This window comes from Centropristis striata, chromosome 20, assembly GCF_030273125.1.
Source record: "Centropristis striata isolate RG_2023a ecotype Rhode Island chromosome 20, C.striata_1.0, whole genome shotgun sequence".
Taxonomy (NCBI): domain Eukaryota; kingdom Metazoa; phylum Chordata; class Actinopteri; order Perciformes; family Serranidae; genus Centropristis; species Centropristis striata.
Genome location: NC_081536.1, coordinates 20,720,346 through 20,742,888, shown reverse-complemented (window position 1 = coordinate 20,742,888; position 22,543 = coordinate 20,720,346). Strand labels below are relative to the sequence as shown.

At 36.8% G+C, this 22,543-nt stretch overlaps 1 long non-coding RNA gene across 3 annotated transcripts in view; it reads right to left on the bottom strand.

The window, feature by feature from the left end:
* Positions 1-22,543, bottom strand: part of LOC131993356 (uncharacterized) — an 83,157-nt gene that overhangs the window by 13,177 nt on the left and 47,437 nt on the right. For all 3 annotated transcript variants that reach the window (XR_009396307.1, XR_009396306.1, XR_009396308.1), the window contains one exon: positions 2,110-2,220. This is a non-coding gene — a long non-coding RNA (uncharacterized LOC131993356). The remainder of the gene's footprint in view (positions 1-2,109; positions 2,221-22,543) is intronic.

The window sequence follows — 22,543 nt, the reverse complement described above, 5'->3', positions numbered from 1 at the left end:
ACACACACACACACACACACACACACACACACACACACACACACACACACAGAGTGACGTATGAGCTTCTGCTGTTGACACCAGCATTTTTCCCCCCTATCTGACGCCATGACACTTATATTATTGATCATTAGGACTTTGTGATGAATGGATGGACTCCACTTTAGCTAATTAATCTGAAAAAGCTGCAGCTGCACTCACTGTCATTCAGCCAGCATTACAGTCAACAGGATGGTTTAAAATGTAAAAGGTAGGATACAGAGGGAGGATAGCTGCAGGAGGAGAGAAGAGGAGGGAGGATGAGGTGTGAGATTTGGGGACGTTTGGTGTTAAGAAGCCGGTAATTTGGATGCTTTGCTTGTCTGAAATCAGCTACACATAAAAAACAATAAATGCACAATTTTACATGAAAGCACCTTTGCAAATTGTGTATAACAAGCCTCTTAAGAAAAAAATAGGGCTTTTCCAAAACTATCAAAATAGCTCAAGGTGCTTTCATGTGCCAAATGTTTTCCTTTTTTGTAATTTGGCTAAGCTAAAATGTTCCTTGATCCTGTTATAAATACATCCTTCTACAAGATTACAAGACAAAAACAAAGAAGCACTGAGCCAACACACACGTCACAACATTTTACTCCTAATAAAGAGTGACTCTAACTACCTTAAAATGTCAAAATCACACACTATAAATCTGGTCCTGATACTGGCACGTTCCCATTTGACAACAGCCATGTGAAGCGAATTTTGAAGCAACATTTTGAAATGTCACATTAAAGAAAATGCCAATTAGGGACATTTCCATCAACTGGTTTAGAGCAAATAAACAAAGCTGCATAAGCGTACTTTGGTCAGAAGATGGCAGTGTAATGTATTGCTGTAGGCTAATCCGTCAGTAAACAGTAAAGATGTAAAGATTTAGCTAGAGAGAAACTTTTGCCAACCACAAGAGAAAATGGAGAGAAGTCTTCAGGAATAAGATTCAATTGGGCAACTAGTAATTGTTCTGTCATGTTAGCTCGTTCTGACCGGCAAAGTGGAAACAGCTGATCAGTCATGTGACTTAAATGTTCGCTACGTCAGAACTTATTTGGAAAAAAAAGCAAACATTTATATCACCCATTTAGTGCATTAACTATTTTTCAAAAAAAGACAAAACCACCTCAAGCAAATGTAAAAAAAAATGTGCAGAGAAATTCATAGATGGAAACACAACTAATGACACACCGGAGTCTAATGGTTGCTGTACAATAAATCTGTTTTAAAAAAAAGAAAAAAGAAAAACATACCAAAGTAAATACGGGGAAGGGGGGTTTGCTCCAGCCTTTGGGTGGTGCTTGGTTTTTGGCTTGACTGTTTTTAACATGGCAGGTGGACACAAACGTTCTCATTTTAAAGCTCTACAGAGCAGCAATGTTTCTGAAAACACCTGGGGTGCGAAACAGGCAATGCACTGACAGTAATATTTGATCAGCACTGCCTTTAGTTTGACAATTTGATCAGAGTTTTGGGGGTTGAGCTTTTGGGTGATCAGAAATTTGGGTCGGTTGTCTTGCAATCACTGCTGTCAAAAGATTTGCTATAAACTGTCATGTGCACCAACCTGCTGTAACCTGCATACAGGAACTGAGAATTTTTTTTATAGCTCAATTGATCGTTCTATAACATAGGGATTCCAGAAATTAACCAACTAGTGTTACATACTTGATAGAACAATTGAAATAATCCTGACCTACAATATTCATCAATAAAACAGAAGATTTACCACAAAAAGAGAACTTGAGCAAAGCTCTTGCTGGAGAAATGTCGTCACTGTGGGTTGAACACTTCTGACTGAGAGCTAGAAATGAGCAGGCAGCAGAATAAGGTAACAACACGTAGGCTTTAAACCGCATTCACTGCAGGTCAGGGACTCCCCGTGATTAAAACGTTCAGGAACTTTCCAATCCTTCCCAATTACTATCACTGACATGCAACCATATAACACTTTACCTACGCGCTCTCACAGCTGATACACACAAGTTCGATTCTGTGAGATAAACATGTTTGATATCATCAACATGGCACAGATCAGGCTGCCAGTACAGTTCAAATGAGTGAAAAAACTCCTACCTGATGAGCTTTGCTGAGGTGGTTTCCCCATCAGCTGTCAGGATGGGTGACTGTGGTGGAAAGCAGCCCAATAGTCCTGTGGCGAGACACTCTCAATCCTGCACCTCAGCCCTGCAGAAGAAAAAAAATCCCCATTTTAACAACTCATTTAGCCTTGAATCAAGACCTAAAATGCAGTTTTTTTAACAAGCAAATACATCTTTCCATGTATTAATTTAGGACTTATCTTATCCAAATTGAAGTATTGGGTATAGAGATAAACTGTCTTGCATATTAATATTTTTTAATTTAAATGTTTTTAAATGAAAGATTTTTTATGCTGCCAGCAAGATAAATATTCTGGCATTTACTTGGTGTTGCAGGTTTAAAATCAGTCTCTGAAAACTGAAAGTCTGCCACCAAAAAAGAAGCGATACAAAATGCAAACAAAGCCCTCCATTAGAACTGTTCTGTCTTCCAACTCTCTGTATGCAATTGAACAGACCTTTATCAAATCCTCATCATCCATAAATTAACAGAACTATATCTGTTTAATCTTACAGTATTTGGACATAAAACAGGCCTGTTCTGTCCTTGGTCTGGCATTGATAATGTCCTGTTACAGAGCTGAAGCGTCCACTGCGCCAAGCCATTCACAAGTTTAAAGCTTCAAAGAAAATGTTACCCAGGTTCTCTCTTTGATATTATAATTTCATTTGGCACAATATGATAACACACTCCTTTCAGCTGACTCAGAAACGTCTGCAGGATTTGTGCAAGAAGTTTGTGGGATGATACACGCACAAACTTGAGAAATACCCATTTCTGAGCGGAAAGAGCTGCAAACGCATCAGTTATATCTGAGTCTACAGATAAATATGAATATTTTCTCACGGCAACCTGGATTGACTCCATTTCCACCACTACACAGAATGTTTCAGACTGAAATACTGAGATGTCCTCAGCGTTGCAGTCAACCTCACATGTACTGAAACCACTGAAAGATGCTGGATGACTACAACTTGTTTCAGAATTAAGTGCAACATACATGTCAAATACATCTATAGGTTTCTTACACTGTCAGCATATCCAATACTGGAGAAAAACGTTAAAAGCAACACAATTCCTAAAACTTTTATTTCAGTAGCATAAAAAGCTTTATTTAAATTTTGACATTTCTAAAAATACATATAAAAAATGTTGCATAATTATTGTTTTTTCCCCATCAAAGTCTCTCTCAGACTGTTATGTAATCCTGTAATTAAAAAAATCCTGGAAAAACAAATACACCCTGATATGCACTCCTTGATTTATGACATCAGTTTATTTGAAAACTGTAAAAAGTGACAATCAAGACATCCAACTAATGGGACTACTAAAGATGCCTTCTTCTTCTCAAACTTTTGCTGTATGACATTAGAAAATTTCACAGAATTTCCACGTAGGTCAGGAAAACCAAGTTAACCCCTTAACTTTTTTTTTTTTTTTACAGTACATGTTTCAAGGCCATGGGAACCTTAGTTTTAGAGTCGGTGAGATTTTTTTTTTTTTAGAGATGTCTCTCACCCTAAAGCTCACTCACCATTCACATGTATTCACATAGGTGTATTGTTTGACACATGAGGCAATGTCTGAAAAGCCGTCCCACACACAGCAGACAGATGCAAAGAGGCCTTTGTGTGGGCAGCACTTTGACTAAACCTGAAGGCTGTTTGTGCATACGTGTGTGTGTGTGTGTGTGTGTGTGTGTGAGAGAGAGAGAGAGAGAGAGAGAGGAAGAGAGAAGTGGGTGGTAATTTTTAAGTCTTAGCCTCATCTCTTATCTTTCATTTTTTAAATATAATTAAAATTAATTTCAGTATTATTTATATCCTTTAATAGACCTTTCATCTCTAGAATGCACCTTAAATACTGCAGTTGCACATTTCACCCTCAAGGATGGGGGGGGGGGGGGGGGGGGGGGGGGGCACAACTTTTTTGTTACCACAGATGACAGTCTTTCATTTATTACACTATTTTCATACTCACATCCCAATTACATGCCCATATAATCCAATGGCAACAATTTCCCACGGTCTCCTCTTTTAAGTTCTCTGTGCATTTCGTACCTGAAACCAAACAAACAGACTGACATGCAATTGTACTAAACCAGTCTTGAATTTCAAGTTTTCATCTTCTATTCCGTCTCATTCTTCCTCCCCTTCTCTCTCTCTTTCTTCTTCCCACGTGGTTGTGAACAGACAGTCAGGTGATGAAGCAGTAATTTTGCCTGAGGTTCCCTGTCTGCACACACTGTATATCACAGCTACAGTAATGAGGACCTCAGTTAGCCTTTGGCCCAAACTTCTACAAGATTTAACCCATGACGACTGAACAAATTCAAATACTGCAACACTAAATCCTATTTCAAATAAAAAGCAGGTTTCCACAGAGCTGCAGGGTGACTGAGGGTGATGTGAGGCTTTTCTTATACAAATGCCCTCAAAACAGAAATATAAAATTAGATTAATTTAAATGCTGGGCTATCAAAAGGGGGTCTGCAACGCGTAGTGCGTCCTCAGTGTCACTGCAAAATTGATTTTTTTTATTAAATTATGTCTGAAAATACACATTGATATAAAGCCAAAATTAGCCTGATAACTTGGCCTATTTGTAAAAAAGCAAAACAAAAACATTGATTATGACGTTGTTATTGTCGGTCCACTAATCTAATATGCAACACTGTTCTGTACAATATATAATAGGAGGTCCCCTACTCCATCTGTCTAACAGCGAAGGGGTCCTTGGCCTGAATAATGTTAGGTTAGGTTAAGGTAATAATCAGTGCTGGGATAGATAGAGATATGTAAACAAGTACTCATTGTAAAAGTTATTATATTACTTTACTTATTACTCAACAGAAAGTAATTATGTTTGTCTTTCAGGACTACTCTGTCACAGGTGCCTTTAAACTCCAAAGCCTCAACCAGCGTTTCTTCTTGTGGAAAGGGAAAACGAGACACTGTGGTTTAACAAGCAGCCATTATCAACCAAACAGCTAAATGTTCTCTATAACACATTCTTCCAGCAAACCCCTGGTAAAACTGCAAAAAAGCTGATTGTGTGAGGAGCAATAACAGGAGCAGTAGCTGTAATTAAGTAGCTTCATTAACTGTTCATTCATTCATTAACTGTAAACTATCTTTGAGTCTTGAACTGTTGGTGAGATATTAAAGACGTCACCTTGGGGTTTATAAACATTTTCCAGGAAGAGTTGAGCACTTTTGAGGGGGGTTCTTTTGTCAGTTGTTTGGTTTGGATGAGACTAAGCTGACTGTAAATGGAGCAGAAAGACTTGACATCAAAGTGGACCAACTTTATGATTCAAGCAGATTCTTTAATGAACCCTGTGTGGTGTTCATTAGGAAACTGTCGGCTCCGCTGTGATCACAGTGTGGGGGCACAAGTTCATCAAAAAGTCATTTCATTGACCTTTCACACAGAAATTTTGGAACATGACGCTAATTTCCATCCTGTAAAACCTGTTTGGGCACATAAACACTCACTTTGTCCAAAGGCGGCAAGGAATCTGATTTAATATGAGTCACAGCACATGGAGCCGGAGAGCTGCGTTATCTGTTGTTATTCTAACCAGAATTTGACTGAGGAATGAACCAGTCAGGTATCTCCTGTTGTTCAGTGCATCATGATATAATGATTCCAATGAAACAAGAACACAAAGTACAGCTTCACTAATGACCAAACAACTATTCTGACACAGCTTCCACACAAAAAAAGCCTCACAGAGGAAGAATATACCACAGACGTATATTACTTTTTTTTTTTTTTTTAAAGGCGTTCCTTGTTGCTATTTCTCATTTTGTGTCAACATGAGCTCCTGTTAGCTATACATTTCACAGCATCAACACGAGATATACATTACTCCAAACTAGACACCCACAGGTGGAAAATGGCACATAATTCACACATTCTCCAACTATGAACCCTCTTCCAGAAGTCAGCATGACTCAGCTGTATATTAAGCAATGAAGTGATTAGCAAGTAGCCTATAAACACTGCTAACATTGCTGTGCCCAAAGGTAAATATTGAAAAAAAACTGTACATAACCCACAATAAAACCATAACTTGATGATTTACACTTTGATTTTTGTACAAAATAGGATATCTCATCTCTTGTTTACTATTGTTATTTTATTGCTTCTTCTCTCATTTTTGCTGTACACTTTTGCTGCTGTTTTACTGGAATATCTCCTTTCTTTTAATAAAAATAGAGATGGGATGAAGTCAAGATTTTACAATGCATCACCTCTTGATTTAAAAAGCAAAACTCTATGTTAACGATGTTATACTGTCGCAACTTTTCAGAACAAACTGATAAATTAGTGTCAGAAGAAAAAGAACTGACTGATTCAACTGCTGTCTTATTCGTGCTATCAGACAGTGGACTTCCGTCTCCACCAGTGTATCATTTTAACTGGATGTTCTACTTTTCATACTACAGACGTGACTAATAAGCACAACACCGTCTACAGCCAGTTAAAGTTATTATTTCTAATGTGAACTTGGTGTATAACATCTGACAGTAAGCTTGGTTTGTGTAGATTCAGGTAAAACTCTGTCACACGGATGATCAGAGAAACATAAAGTTGTAACATTATCACTGTACTACTATGTCAAATGTTGCACTGAACAGTGTGTGTTGTTTCAGATGGGGAGGACACATCCTTCTCGACAGTAAGCTGAGGCTGTGAGCGTGCAGAGAGGCCTCCAGTCAAATAGCATGTTGGCTGGTAAACAAAGCTGCATCAAAAAGGAAGTGAGAGGTTCAATATCAGTGAGCTGCTGAGGCGGCGGAGCACAGGGAAAATCCAGAATCAATGTGTTTCAATTCTCAGTACATGGCCCACTGTAACATATTTACATTCAGCTGGCGTTCCTATGCAGGTCACTGACAGTGTCTACAATAACAGAACAGCAGCGAGCAGTGATGAGCCGGTACTCACTCACTGTGACTAAGCTACAGATGTGACTAATATTCCTGGGAACCTGCAGGAACATCACTTACGAGTCAGAGCAATGCTTCTTATCTGTACACTGCTCATGTCTTTGTTTACACCTAGATGTGCTGACAGCAATATTATCATCAGGAAACTTTGGACTCACTCACAACAGCTAAAATACAACAGAGAAAATTAAATGAGCTCACTGACAAAATTTTATAGCATCTTTCTGTTTTGAAAGCCCAAACACTTTCAATAAGATAAGTCAAGGTTACATTTTGTGCCATTTTATAAAATATCCACATATTTTAACTTTAAGGTGCTCCAGAGATTTACTGTGATGTGTAACTATTTGCACACTTGTGAGAAACCGATCAAAAGAATCAACAGAAGCTGTAATATTTTAACTTTTAGTCATGGGCCAGGCTCCAAAAACACTTGATCCTACATCTCCCATCATACAACTTACATTAAAAGTGGAATTGAATGGAATTACAACTTCCCGGTCCATCGCTTTCCAGTATGAACACCTAAATAGGCTAAATCACTGTCCTCAGAGTTATTTCTCTTCCTCCTTTCATGTGAAATAAAACACTAGTCGCTTGCTCTGCGGGCCCATAGATCAGGAAGATTACAGTAATTGTATACACATTTTGTTTCATGGTCCGCTGAGCAACTCGCACAGGGCCCAAAGTTATATCCAGTTCTCTTCATACCATCACAGGCTGTTCTGATACCAACACACCCATGTCGGAAAAAATACCAACAAGCAGTCCACTTTACCCACACGTGATGCAAACTTTTCCCAAAACCACTTTAAGCGATATTCAGAAGAAATAATTTACCAGTTCACACCAGTTTATAGCACGCACAACAATTAACAGTAATGTAAATATGACACACAAGTAGGCACTTTTTGAGGATGTGTTTTCTACCCATTAGATATTTTTTTTGCATTATGACAGCTTCCTCTATTTTTATCATGTTGTCTGGTGTAAAAACGGTTGTTGTTGTTTTTTTTTTAAAGAAATGAATTGTCATAATATCTTGAATTATTTGATTTATTAATTATGTAGATTTCAGACCTGTAAAGTCTAAAATATAGTGGTGTGACTGCATTAAAATCAATTTTGCAACCTGTACATTTTTCATAAAACCACTTAAATATTTTGGTTCAAATGGGGGTTTTTTTAATTACAAAAAGTGTTACAACTGTCCCTGTTCTGCCCTACTTAAAAATACCGTGTGTGTGTGTGTGTGTTGAGACAAACCCTCCATTACAGGGTTGTTTTCTCAGTTTTGGCACAGCTCCGTCAGAGCCACAGAAGCCATAACACAACTGTGTAGTACTTCTAATGACTAGCAAAGTGACGAGGTTTTTAAATTTGTGGGGTTCTCTTTTTCATCAGTAAATTAAGAAAAATAACATGTTTGCAGACAACTGCACATTTTATTTTTTACTCCATCTGCAGTTATAATTTAGCAAATTAGTGCCAACCTGCACAGCCAATTAAACTCAAGAAAATTTTGGTTTGAAAAATCATCTTATCTGTAGGAGAATAATGAATCAAAGATACAAGAAATCCTCCCACACACTGTCACACTAATGGTAAATTTACAGGCATTTTATGTAACTAATGAACATAAGAGTTCTTTCCAATAAATAACAACAAATTCAAAGAACAAAACAATTAACCAGGCAATTATTGGTCCCTTCAATTGGGTTTCCTGCGCAAAAATGTCAAGTATGATGATTTGTTGTTTCTTGTGTTGTACTAAAACAAAGCTCCAATTCAGCTTCCTATTAATAAAAAAACACATATACTTTAATGAGTATAACCCTCGTGGACTGCCGAAACAGAACTGTTAATAGCCAACATAAAAAATGTTCAAAAAAACATGCAGATAATAAAAGCACGAGGTGAAAGCTGCACTAATATCTTAATGAGACTTGTGTGACGCACTTTGCACGTGCTGTACAGTATTTGCACACGTGATCAGTTACAAAAGAACAGCTGCTGTCCTTATAAGACGTCCTGACAGATGGAAATGAAATGAGAGTCCTCCCCAACACAAAAGCAACACTATTTATATAATGCATGTGTAAATACAAAAATAGTGCAAGGCACAGCATAGAAAACAATATGAAATCATTATTTACTGTAAAACAAGGTTGTTTGAGTGAGACATTGAGTTTTGATGTATGTTCCCTTTTTATACTCTTGTTAAAAAAGTATTCAACAGATATTCAAACAGACTAAATTGATTGTAAAACATCATCATTTTGCTTCCTGTCCTCGGAGGAGTGAATAGTGTAAACCAGGTCAGGTTTAGGCAGCACTTTGTCTGTATAATATGTGAAAAGTAAATATCAATTGTCAGGAAAAAAAAACAATTTACAATATTTTTTTCCTACCAGGATCAAAGAGTTGTGCATCATGAATATTTAGTCATAACCTCAAATAATTACATAATGTTTTTCCACACAATAATAATCACCTTAGCTGAAACAAAATATCTGTCCCTGTGTGACACTGTCACCTGTCAACAAGGCAATAATATAGCGCCAGAGCCACTTTACATCCTTTTATGTCAACAATCTAAAATTTACTGCCATTTCTACGTCTGATCACACACACAGCCTCCGTGGGTGTGTTAACTTGTGTAACCTTGATTGCTGTGAAGAGTTCTGTAAATAGTGACTGAGTGAGTTAATTTGGATACAAGCTTAAGTAAAAAATATTAAAGTGCTGTTGGTGAATATTAGTCCGACATATTCCACTTCTGACAAGTTATTACACTGTAACATATTTATAAATGAATACATCCTAAACAAGAAGATGATTTAATTAGAAAATCTCACAGCCTGTCAGGTCACAGCTTATGATTGTTTCTACTGTACAACAACAAGATAACATGCTGACATGAGGTAGTAAATATATAGCTGGTCAAATTATGTGCTGATAAGTGTGGAAAGAGGACTGCGTTCTACTAAAGCATGTATATATTATATTCTAATAAACTATAGTATATTTAACTAATGTGAAAGTAAACATGCTGGTTGTGAAGATCAAACAAAACATGGAACAGGAAAAAGAAAAGTTAAATTAAAATGTTTCCCAAGAAACTGATTTACTGCAACAGTGTGAAAGTAGTTATTTCCACCTTTGCGGAAGTGGCTATTAGAGTAACAGAAAATGATTTTAGTCCATATAGAAGAGGACAAAGTTGTACAAGAAACAGTGATATATCATCATTAGGTCACAGATTAGATTGAGGTTTTATGCCTTGGCAGAAAACAGCCATAAACTGTAATATAAGAACCAAAGCAGATATAGTTTTCCTTTTGAAAAACTATAAATTAGAAGGAAAACAAAATGATCCATAATATGATAAAAGCTGACACGTTGTTCAGTGTGTTGTAGAGATTACAGTTTAGGAAAAACACACAGAGAAGTGCAAATGACCTTTTTTAACCCAAAGAGATTTTAACTGTTGTGTTTTGTTGTCACCAGCATTACTTCCTCCTTGTTTGGGGACCTGCAGCCTCACTGTTGCATGTGTAGAAATAATATGTGGTTCATTTTGCAATTAGTAGTGTTTTTTTCTTTTCTTCTGACCTTATTAAAATCAAATATGTACAAAAGTATTGAAGAGGTAACTGCTCCCTCTGACAAATTAGGGAAAAGAGTGTTTTTTTTATTATTACACCACATAGGGTTAATTTAATGCTATACATGTTATGTGGGGTTTTTGTGAAACATTTACATTAATATCTGCCAAAAAGACATTCAAATGAACAGTATGCTTTGAAATGCATGTTGTAGATATTATAAAACTCCAATTATAGAAATCCAAATAGTCCCTCAAACCCCAAACAGAAGTAATGCCGATCCGTAGCAGATTCTGAAATATCTTATCGCTTTAAATAATGTGTATGAGCAATTTTAATAAAAGTAATGGTTATAGAAGGCTCCAGGACCCCAAACATAAAAAATATTAATACGAACTGACTTTCAAAGAGCATATATGAAATTACAATAATTAAAAAAGTCACAACATGGTGGTGAAAGCTAAAAACAAAGCTGTGCATCTTAGTTCCTGAAAAGTTTACTTCTGGGAGATGTGAGGCTTTTTACTTGACGTCAACAGAGCACGGCATCTGTGTTGACTGAGTCTTACAACGTGAAACAGCGTCTCTGTGTGCTGGAGCAATGCAAGTGATCATCACGAACAAAGAATGAAATCTTGTCATGTGCCTCAAATGATAAACGGCTGATTTGAATGTGTAAATGTCAGCTGGGACGGACGGTATGCAGCCAGAAGAGGGAACAAGCTCTTTCACACGTCCACGTGCATGCAAATACATACATACATACACAGTACTGCACACACACACACACTCAAACAAAGAAGCTACATGTTAGCACATGGCATATAGTGACAAGGACAGTGAAAACAGATGTATGCATATAAATACACACTCGTGTAAGTAAGGACATTGCATATTGTGACAAATACTGAACACACAGATCTACAGTGCCTATGCATATGGATGGCAAAATAAAGGAAAAATCGATGTGAATTATTAAGACGTTGGGCCACTACGAGGCTCCAGAACAACATCAATGCTGCTTGGCATCAATTCTACAAACTCTCCTGAAGAGATTAACAAGATTTTTCCAAAAGATATTCTATTATTTGGCTCGTAGAGGGATCTAACGGGGTTGAGATCTGAGTAAGATCTGATAAGTGTGAAAACCATCATCATTTGTTGTACTCATCAAAACAGTTGATGACCCTGCATGCTCTGTATGGAAGAACCTGCATTTGGTATGGTTTCAAAATGCTATAATTTGACTTTAATATAAGTATTTAAAGTCATATGCACATTGTTTGATCAGGTAAATATAACTCTGACAGTTTAAAAGCTAAAATCTTAGCTTGTCACACCTGACACTGGGTCAACATAACCCTGTATCAGTTCAGGAAGTTAAAATAAGTATAAAGAAAATAATAATAAAGCAGTGAGTTACTGGTCCAAGGTACAGTACACACTTAACCCACAAGTTTTACTGCATCAGCTTCTCTACTCATTTATGCAGCATTTTTCCTTTCATTTGTCACCCATCTGTATCTGCAGATAAACACACGTATAGAACCAAAGGCACAGACAGAAATAAACACATGTCTGCATGCACACACATGTGTTATGTAAACACACACTGACAAAAAATATGTACATGTACACATAATGGTGCACATACAGAAATATACTTTACACACACACACACACACACACACACAGTCAAAAATGTACAAAAATGTAAAAAGAAATGTACACATTCACAAGTAGACAAAAATATGTACATACTGATCTGTACACACACACACACACACACACACACACACAAATAAAACGACATGTACAGTCAGAAATAAATGGACACATTCACAAAACACACATGCAAGCAGACATTCATTCAGACAACCACAGAATATGTGCAATAATTACATACACATACAAACACAAATAAATACCCATGAAAACTGTACACAAACAAACACACACATACACATACACATGGTGAAGGTAAACACACTAGGTAGGTAAGGTAAAACCATTTACACATATAGAACATGAAGAGACACACACACACACAGAAAAAATACATATACATGTACATTTGCACCTGAACAAATACTGTACACTCTTAGGATCACACACAAACATTTAAGTAGACATACAGTATGTTCACACACTGCTGTATAATTTGTATTATTAATATGTGTAATTAGCACATAAATACACACACACACACACACACACACACACACACAGACAAAGATGTAAACACAAAATAGAAACACAAACAGATACTAATACATGTGTATGTTTTTTGTAAGTACTTGTAACTATATATCTATGTATGTGTGTGTGTGTGTGTGTGTGTGTGTGTGTGTGTGTGTGTGTGTGTGTGTGTGTGTGTGTGTGTGTGTGTGTGTGTGTGTGTGTGTGTGTGTGTGTGTGTGTGTGTGTGTGTGTGTGTGTGTGTGTGTGTGTGTGTGTGTGTGTGTGTGTGTGTGTGTGCGTGTGTGTGCGTGATAGTAAATATGTTGGCACACATAAAAAATACATACAAATGTTTAAATGCACAAACACACTCACAGGACCCAAAAAGCAGCAACTACATATGCAAAAACACACAAAGATCTGTGTTCAGTACAGCATATACACACACACACACACATTATATATATTCATGCACAAACTGAAATATACACACAGATCAATACAGAAAAGTTTCTTTGTAAATACACAAACACACACACACACACACACACACACAAACACGTGGAACAAGTTAGTGAGGTGATTATTCAGTCAACAGTCGCTGATGGCAACAAAGTGATGCCACCCACGGACTCTGAGCATGCAACACAGCCTGACTGAAACCATAAACATGTTTATATTTACTGATTGTCTCTTTTTAGATCAGGAAGACTGAACATACAGTCTGACATTTCATATCTTTAACCAACCTGTGCATGCAAGCATTTCCAAACAACACTCTGAAGACAATAATTAGTTAATTAAGCAGCAATGTCTCATCAGCAGAGTGAAAAATAAAATTTACCATTAACTTTATTATATAGACATAGATATAAAAGAAAGTACGTCGAAATAATTATAGGTTCTTTGTTAAAATTCACTTTTTTTTTTTTCAGTGATTAAATTGTTGAACTGCATTTGAGTCATCAGCAGAAGCAAATTTAGTCAACACACCCACAGTCAAATCGAGACCAAAACCTCCTCTAAAAAACCATCAGAATTATGAATTAAAGTGCAACTACGATCACAAGTGGGTCATCGGTAAAAATGAATATTGTCAACATCGTACGGTGCCGGGCACGCTGCAAAATATTGCAAGTCTCATTTTGAAACTGCTTATCTCAGTCACAAACAAGAAAGAAGTAATGAAACAGGCACATATGACAGGATATGGGAAATAGAATATATAATAAATCTGCAAACACTCGAGAAATACAAAAAGTGAGTCAATTTTTGTATTTAGATGACTGAGTCTGCTGCATGATCACACCCAACAGCAGGATTTTTACTTTGAGCTGTTACAGTGAAACAGTGAATAAACACACCACCCTGATAATATTCAGCTACCCTCATTTCAACTTTTTTTTTCATTTCTACTTCTTTTTTTTAAACATGCATTTGTCGTTGCTGAAAAGGTTAAAAGATTTTTTTTTTCCAGTCGAAACTGAGTGGGTTGTCAGAGAACCGAACATTTCACAAGGCAAATTTCCCCTGGTGCTCTGGTAATATTATCACTCCAAAGCATCATAGTTTCAGTATGACTTATGGATTTATTTATAAGAAGAAAACAAGTCTGACACAAATTAAAACAGAATACACTCACAGATTGGAGCTTATATATGTGTTAGTTTGAGCAGCAGCAATATGTTGAAACTCATCTTGAAAAACAAATTTGACACGAATAAATGTCACGATAGAGTCTCAGTATCTGCTTCACTTTCAATATGACCAATCATTTTATACAAACAATTCAAGAGTGTTGCAATGCTCATATTGTATTAATTGTATATTGTTTAATTTAGTTGTCAGTTTAATTTTAAAAACAAGCTTGAAATTAAATAACCCACATCACATTCACACAATTTAAATGTCAGAAGGGAATTATATAATCCCATAAATATTTTTTTTAAGATGGTAAAAATATTTCAGCCTATTGAGCATTAATTAGTAAGTAATATCTCTGCAGCAGCAAACTTTCAGAAGTGTGTTTGTAACTAAAAAAGCAAATAACCGTTTGCCAACATTTAACACCACTCCACCCACGACTCAAGACTTTATATGTCACCTTTAAAGGATCATCGATCAAAGTCTTTTTCATTCTGATTCAGAGTTTCACTATTACTGGTAGTTTTATTTATTAAAAAACACAAACCCGAAGCAAACGAACCACACTCTGAGCACAAGTCAAGGTTCAAATAATTACTTAGCACTCTTTTCTACACCAACATCAACAGTTTGACTCTGTTGTTAACACGTGGAGACCGTGAAGCAACATTCAGGGGCCTGTGACCAAACACCAACCAGCCGACTACAATTTTCTAGAGTCCGACTAAAACAGGAAACACAAAGTCAAATCAGAACTAAGGTGGACAATTTTTCCCCAGACAGCAGAGCCTGGGTTTGTCTCTGTGGGATGTAAACAGCTGTCGCTGGAGACGATCATCCCACCGACCTATTTCTCAACTAAACCTGAAAAACATGACATAATCCGGTACGACCGAGTCGCCTAAAAATACAGCAAGGACTCATATCAGCTTTACTCGGCATATTTTACTATCAAAATTAGTCAGAGAGCAAAGGAGAAGACGTCGAGGCTGGGCTTTGATGCGATCAGGCGCGCTGTGTGTGTTCAAAAAGTGAAAAGGAAGCTGAGAGGATGAGAGAGCGGTGGGGAGAGGAGCCGAATCTGCTTTTCCTCTTTCTGTGCCGCTGATATTTTTAAGTTGAAAGAGTGAAGAAAATGAAAGAAAGAAGGGCAAGAAAGAAGCTCAAGACACAGAAGGAAGGAATTAAAAGCAGAAAAGACTTTACACACATAAAAGCAATTTGATGTCTTGATTGTCTATTCATTTCTGCATTCAAATAAATAAAAACCTTAAAATTGTTCTTATTTTTGTTTGGATTCAGGTTGAGAGTATGAGCTAAAATTTAATGTCCTTCATTTTTATAGGACTAATATTTTTAGGTAAAAAGATAGGCTGAAAAAAAAATGAAAGTAAGGTTAAAAAAAAGGTTGTGTTAAATTATTATTAACAGGTAAAAACTATACAGTAAAGAAATGTGGGAGGCTTTTGATTTTTTTTTTAAATGAGTTGTCATAAATCATGTGTTATATTTACCAGTCATAGTTTAAATTTCACTATTAAGTGTTAGTTTCCAAATCGTGGGTTCAGTCTGAATCATTGTCACCTTTAATGCATCATCGATCAAAGTAGTTCTCTTTTTAATTCAGTTTCACTGTGAGCAGACAAATAGAAAATTCTTCTTTTGTCTCTTTGGTGTACTTCTGAGTGTTTTGAAGCCGAAACAACAAGAGAAAAGTGAAAGAGAGAGACATGAAAAAAAGGAAAGAGGGAGAAAAAAGAAAGACATGTTGGTTAAATTGTGGTGCGTGTAGACCTGCTGCAAATAACAGCTCAGTTGACAGAGCAGAGAAATGTGGGAGGCTGTACAGAGACAAAACAAAAGTCCGTAGGAGAGATGTGGCCTACAAACCAACGTCTCCATTTTGAAGTGAGATGTGAAAACGACAGCACCATCTGTTGAAAGTGTTGAGGAGACATCCAATTATAACTCAAACACCTCCACAATAACTGAATTTAACTACCCAGCCATGAATAGTATATACATTTCATCTTCTGTGTGTTTGGATTTAAGACTTTTTGGTGTGTTTTGTAAGTCGGCTGTATTGTTTTTAAAATGGTTATACAAATCAATTCATGCAGTAAATGTGCATGAATGGATTTGCGTGAGCTCTGAATCATGTGGTATTAAAGACTAAATCAAGTGGTTTGAACTGTACTCGTTGTGACTAATAACTCGTCCTGCATCACTGCAGCTGCCGTAAAAAGAAGACGAGGAGAAAGTTGAGCGTGTAAAAAACTATGTGGAGAAAGTGAGTGAGTAATCCTAACCCCCGCCTCAAATCTGCCATCATGATGCCATTGAGCAAGCCGCTTTACCCCAAACACATGATGCTTACTCTGATGCAATGCAAAGTGTGTAAATAACTGTTGAGCGTTGTGTTCATGGATGACTTGAAGGGCCCCAGCGGGCACAGGGCCTAGGGCCCTCTCGGGACCCAGCCCGGCCTTTACCTGCAAAATGTCACTCGATGAGGCATGTACCGACCACTAAGAGATGCAAAACGACCACAAAGTATCTGCGAAAGTCATAAATAACTACAAATAGGGGGCAAAACAACAACAAAGAGAGACAAAAACACCATAAGAGACATAAAACAACTACAAAGAGACACAAAAAACCTATAAGAGACACAAAACAACTACAAAAAGACACATAAAAACTACGAGAGATGCAAAACAAGAGACACAAAAAGACCATAAGAGACACAAATCAACTACAAAAGAGACACAAAACAACTACAAAGAGACAGAAAAATACGATAATAGACACAAAACAACTACAAAGAAACACAAAATGACAGAGTAATGTAAGATCTGGAGTCATGTCAAAATGTTATATAAAATTAATTTAATAAAATTACATATTTTTCACCAATTTGTTCTTGATGTTCTGACTCACAATAATGTTCCTCAAAATATGATAATAACAATCCTCTGGTGCGATAGTTTAACATTTCCCATCTAACAGCGCTGACACTGGTGTATAATAAGATAATAAATAAAGACATAGTGACACAAGGTTTTAATGCTCTAACATATGTCTTAATTGACACTATGCATTATTTAAGACGTAAAAAATGTCCTTATATCTGCTCACACATACATTATATTGTGTCATAGAGAATATGTTACAGATATCTACTTGTATTGGAACGTCACTTATGGGGACAAGGGATCTTCCGAGGGGAAGTAGACGAGAGGAAGTCAACAAAAGTTTGCGAAACCACTATCGAAAGAGTAAAGATGCTCAAAAGCATTTCACGGTGCATTCTGGGAATTTTCAGGGATGCTGAATTTCCAGTACATCTGGTGTTGTTTATATTTGTATGTACAGAAATTGTCTGACAATCTGAGCAGTTCACTACCGACTGAAGTCACAGACAGTTTCCCACACCACACACCTCATTTCAATGTGTGACTCTCCCAGCAACAGTCAACAAAGGGAGAAAACAAGCAGAACAAGACTCCATTGAAATGTGTGCCAACCATGTGAAAACATCATAAACATAGTAGAACATGACATAGTACATAATGTCCTAAATACACAGGAAAAAAATATTAATATACTTGATGCACAAATATCCAGAAAATGTTTTTGTGTCTCTTTTGGCGCCTTGATGCCAACAATACACACATGGTTACAGACATAAGCTATTCCAACAGTAAACAAAGTCCTTGAGTACAACATAATTCAAGACTAAATGTAAGGGTTGTGTTATGCTCAAAGAGAACTAAGAACACTTGAATACGTGGTTAAAAAAAACAGCTGTAAACAAGAGGGGGGGAGGGCATGATATTGTTTAAATTTTGAGATAACAATACAAGCTTTCAGACCATTTTTCCTAGAAGGCATTCACAGAAAGTGACAGGATTCGTTTTGCAAAGAATGAAAACAGATCGAGGCAGCCTTTTACATGTATAATATATAGTTTATTATTAAAATATCTAAAAACAAAGAGACCTATGTAACGTATTTTGTTAGATTGTGCACTTCAAATCAAATTCAAACCCATAATTTGAATAAATGTACAGTCCATTACTGTTCATTTGGTCGCTGTTAATGGTATCATATCCCCTTTGTGCATGCATCAGCATTGTAGGTGTCTGCCAAAATGTACTTTTTATCCAGTTGAAAACCACATTATTACCAGACATGATTTAGATTTTTAGTATTTTAGTCACTGGATGTCAGGATCTGATGTAATCAAAATTACAAGCTGAGCAAACACTGCAGGCGCTCGGCTCGCAGCCCCTCGGCCAATGAGCCCAACAGGGTGTGAATAAAGCCGTTTAACAATAAAAATCAGTGTTTTTAAATCACCTAGTCGATTTGGAGGGGCCCTCTATGGATAATTGGCTCCAGGCAAAAACATTCTCAACGATGACTGCGAGAAGCTGTCTGCAATTAGACATGTGGTAAAGACAACAAGTCATATGATCCCACGCTACTTCACAACATATCGAGCTCTGTTTGATCAAAAGTTTAATCAACATTAAAGTGTTCAGATATAAGAAGATACCATGATCAAAGTTGGATCAGCTTTTCCCACCATGACTGTACTACTGCATTCACATACAGATTAAAGTAAAAATCTTAAAGTAATGTGACCACTGCAGAAACAAAAGACCTCTCTAGTCCCTCAGCAGGGCGGTTAAACATCACCAGGTGTTCACTGTATGATTGATGGCCTAAATGATGCAGAACAAGCTGCAGCTCAGCCTCCAGTGACCTCCGATAAGTCTGGAGTCTGACTTGTAGACATCTGATCAGCAGGTTCGTCCCATTCCTATCATCCTTAATTTCGTTTGTGCGTGGGCTGATGCATCACTGACCAGCAAAGCATCTCACAAAACAGGAAAGTTGCTGCTGATTTAAGCACATTTTCTGTTCAAGTCAAACTCAAAGTGTAGATTTTAGTAAATGCACTTGTATTTTTTTCAGTTTTTCATATAATTTCTTAACAGTACGACAGGTTGATTCTTTAAAAACCCCTTAAATGCTTTAGTATCCAGATTACATTTTAATATGTGTTCACTGCAGCATGTAATGTAAGACTTAACGCTTGATACAACCAGATACAAGGCTGCTGCAAGAATCAAACCTGACCTTTAGTGTGGGTTTGACTTTTTATCAAACAGATCACTCCACCACATCTGCTTTATTGCTCTTTATGAGCAAAAACTGAGACTTCATGCTTTAAGTTATCAATAGAAATAAGAGGCAAAACTGTGAAAAAAAAGGTACTGCAGAAACATTAAATCTTTGCACAAAACAAGCTTTTTTTTAAGCCTCAGTCCTCAAACATCTTTATGTATTTACACAATAAACATGTCGGTGCAACTCCTGACAGTAAGAAGTTGATTTTATCTGGTGAGGTGAGAGGAAAACTGACTATTCAGCTCACGATGTGCCCTTAAACTTTAACACTTTCTTTTCTCACAGCATGTGTCTGTTTATCAGCCTCCACATCACAGAGCAGTTTGTGTGCACGAGTGTGTGTATGTTGGTGGCATGCATACGTCTAGCTGTCCTGGTGTGAGAAACTGCAAGCCTCCTACAGTCTGGGAGACAAGACAACCACAAGTGGGAGAGGTCTCACACGCACGCACACAGACTCACTGTTGATAAGACACTGAGTACTCCTTTTTAAAATTTGTCAAGCTCATGAAGTCACGTCTGTATAAGTGTGTTTAAGTCAAACATTTTTTGTGCAGTGCATTGAGAATATTTTAATCAGTTTTAAGCAGAAAAGCAACTTTGCAAGACAAGTATGTGCATCAGAGTCACGGAAAACTATATCATTTAAGAAAAATAATTTAAAAGTAAGTTTCATTGGAGGCTGGTTGGTATCAAGTCAATGCACTGTAAAAATCTGTTGCAAGAAAAAAATATTTTAAGGACACAACTAAAGACAAGAATAACTTAAAAAGGAGAGTTTTACTTGCATTTCTGATTAAACACTTTCATTTTCTTTGAAGTTACAAATTAAGAGCAGGTGCTGTGTATCACACCGTCTGTACTATTATTCTAATTTTAATTCTCTGTATTTCCCATAATCTGCTCCCACAGTTTACAAGTAATTATAGCAATTACACATATAACAATGACAAAGAATATTCTTGACTGGACAACGTGATGAGTTTAGAGATACAGCTGCATTGTCAGCACCCAAAATGATCCTGCATTTACTGTATTTTCTAATGTGGTCAACCTCAGTGGCAGCTCCACCTAGGAACAAACAAAAAGCTGATTTAGCAGTCTATTGTATTCCAGAATTGAAGCATTTCCAAAGAAGAGCTTGCGTATTTACTAACAAATAGTTACTGAGTGAGTGGTGATAAGCATGACGACACGGTTGCATAACACCTCAGCAAGATCTTGATCTAAAACTGAGACAATACCACTGAAACTGGACTTGATTTGATTGATTAATCGATTAATCAATACTTGCAGATATCTCAAAAATATGTTTGACTTCAGAGCTAAAATTCCACATGATAGGAAACAATAAAAAAGGCAAAAAAGATGGTCAACAGAAGGCAAAAAAAAACAAACTCCTGAGACATAAATGTCACAAATACTGAGTGTATGAGCATGAACAGGGTGATACAAAGCAAAAAGATGAAGAGTGAAAAATGACACAGATGTGAATCTGTGTTTAAAAAGACCAAACTAAATTCACAGTCACATCAATTGCATAATTTTGTGTTATTTTAAGAGAAGTACTATGTGTTTCCCATGTGATAAACCCAGATACACCCAAGTGATTTGGTAACTACAAGTTAAACTTAAGATTATGAAATATTTGCAAGTCACATTCTCTGAGCTGTCACGAGAGAGACATGAGAAGAAATGTTTGACTTTTTGCTAATTTGGTTTCATGCATTGTGAACTGAAATCATATCCAACATTTAAAGCAAAAGCAGGACATTTACTTTCCTCTCAGATGTTGAGGAGACAAAGAATAAAGGGAATATAGAGAAAATATGAATCATTAAACATTTGAATGGTTAGTATTCACACTTTGGCAGAGGACTCCCAGTAAGTCAGAGCCTGTTTAAACCATTGGATGTGTTGACAGAGTGAGTGCCCAATTTAATCATGAAGAGGAATTTTTCTTGGCAGCAGAAAGTCATCCTCACTCAATGTAAAATGTAGCTCAGAGTCACCTTTTCACAAAGGTGGGAAATCAAATTTCCTGACTGATTAACTGTAGATAGGCTGCCTTGTTGACAAAGAGAAATAACTGTGCGACTGTGCCAAACAAGAGAATTTTACACGCATAATGCCGTATTGTGCAGACATGACCAGTGAGATAAGTGCTGTGCCATTGTGAAAGCGGGAAATGGTGTTTTTGGATCAGACAAAGGCTCCCAGAAAGTTGATTCACACCACTTGCTTATATTTGCATGGCCATTTCAAAATAAAAACTTTCATTCCTAACTTCACTTCTCTCATTCTCAGACATTTGTGTTTCTCATTAAGAGTTTAAATATCAATGAGCCATTTCAGATTAACTATAATTGCGATCATTTCCATTCATATTTTTGCACGTTTTCTTCACCATAATGACCAATTCTGACCAAACTGCTGACCACCGGGCAGGTTTGAGTTTAAGCAACGGGTTTCTGAAAGAGTTTTATTGAGCCGCAGACTCTCGTCAATCCATCCTTCACTTGAATTCAAAACATGAAAATCAAAACAGTGGTGGCTTTGTGCTGAGAGTGCAGACATCTACAATAGGGCAATTATCTGAGTGCACATTTTTAAACAAGTGAGCTTGCAAAGATAAAACACTGCCTCACTGTAAGAGCACACTTGTTTTCTGGCAGCTCTGTCGGTCCTGACAGCACGTCTCCTCACTCATTGGCTGACTCACGACTGTAAAATAAAAAAAAATTATCTTACGTGAAACCTTTCTCAAATTGTAGATGTCACTGCTTCGACTCTTTCTTGATTTGTTTTTCCCAGCTG